Source organism: Rhagoletis zephyria, unplaced genomic scaffold (assembly GCF_001687245.7).
Source record: "Rhagoletis zephyria isolate East Lansing unplaced genomic scaffold, Rhagoletis_zephyria_1.1 Rzeph_scaffold_19561, whole genome shotgun sequence".
Taxonomy (NCBI): domain Eukaryota; kingdom Metazoa; phylum Arthropoda; class Insecta; order Diptera; family Tephritidae; genus Rhagoletis; species Rhagoletis zephyria.
The window spans coordinates 7,602-9,080 of record NW_016176621.1 but is presented as its reverse complement, the minus strand read 5'-3'; the positions used below and the strand labels follow the sequence as shown (position 1 = coordinate 9,080).

At 32.9% G+C, this 1,479-nt stretch overlaps 1 protein-coding gene across 1 annotated transcript in view; it reads left to right on the top strand.

The window, feature by feature from the left end:
* Nucleotides 1–226: 226 nt before the first annotated feature.
* LOC108380539 (lipopolysaccharide-induced tumor necrosis factor-alpha factor-like) overlaps nucleotides 227–1,479 on the top strand; it is a 5,311-nt gene continuing 4,058 nt past the window's right edge. The window contains exon 1 of the transcript XR_001849570.1: nucleotides 227–414. The gene's annotated coding sequence lies outside the window, so the exon portion shown is untranslated. The remainder of the gene's footprint in view (nucleotides 415–1,479) is intronic.

Genomic DNA, 1,479 nt, shown 5'->3' with positions numbered 1-1,479 from the left:
GTCTCAAACCACATATGAATTAGACTAATCAATTTGCTTTATGCAGCGAAACTGTAGATACATATGTATTCCCTGAGATGACATTCAAAGATAGAAGGATAAATTTTAAAATATAGTATAACTTTAATGTACAACACATGTACAACCTTGCGTGCAATTTTGCATTTAGTTATTATAACTTTTTTTTTTAATAAGCACATTAATTGAAGGGCGTACATATGTACTTATGGGTACAGTATTTCGCTGTTACAACCGCTGATGCACTATTTGCTGGCACCAAATATCTATTCTACGACACCAACTAAAGCGTTTCGAGGCGTTCAAAGCGGACGACGTATTTGAGTCGCAAATTTCATTAGGAGAACATAGTTACGGGAATTTTGGTTTTTAAAAAATATTAATTGAGACATTTTGGTAAGATTTTTATATTTTTAAAGCAGCATACCTACATACATACCTAGATTAAAAATTTCCCTTGGAGCACAATATCTCGTATTCGCAAAAAACAATACCACGTATGGGGTGGCACAGAAAGACATTTGTTTTCGGTACCGTCTCAGTGCTTGCCTACTTCACAAATTTGTTGGTGAATAATTTTAGTAGAAACTCATATTTTGACCGCCATAAGTGAGAAAACTTTTAAAATGTTTTTGAAGAAAGTAAATTTATTTCCTCTTTTGTGAAATTTACGGACTATCTTATACTTAGTAACTGGCACAAATCTATATATTAATACGCTAACATACATTTTTCCGCCTTCGTTTGACGATTGCCCCGGATCGATTTTAAAACCAAGAACACCGTTAGAAAGATATTTTTGTGTAGAAGAGTAGAGCTTTTATGATCAGTTAAAAATTTCCCTATTTTTAACCGCATAACTTTGGACCACGTCAACCGCTTTCGATAATTCTTTTTGCAACGGAAAGGTAGTGTCTCAGAGCTGGTCCCATACTAATCTGGTTTTGATCCGGTTATTGAATCATGAAATATATATATATATATATTTTTATGAGATATANGCATAACTTTGGACCACGTCAACCGCTTTCGATAATTCTTTTTGCAACGGAAAGGTAGTGTCTCAGAGCTGGTCCCATACTAATCTGGTTTTGATCCGGTTATTGAATCATGAAATATATATATATATATATTTTTATGAGATATATTTTATATGGGAATTGAAGCCGGTTTTGTTTTTTGCTTAAAAATTACTTGTATAGTTGCTGTTGCAACCTGTTCAATTTGAGTTTGCCTTTCTCTAAATGACCTTCGAAAAATCTATAGAAATAGGAAATAATATTTCCCATTAAAACGAATACAATTAGGAGGTAGGGTCGTGTAGTTTCAAAAAAAAAAAAACTTTTTCGATGGGCACCCTGAAATTGTGCATATGGAAACTGTGCATACGAAATAATGCATATGAAAAAAACCGAAATAATGCATACGAAAAAAACCGAAATAATGCATATATGCACAGTT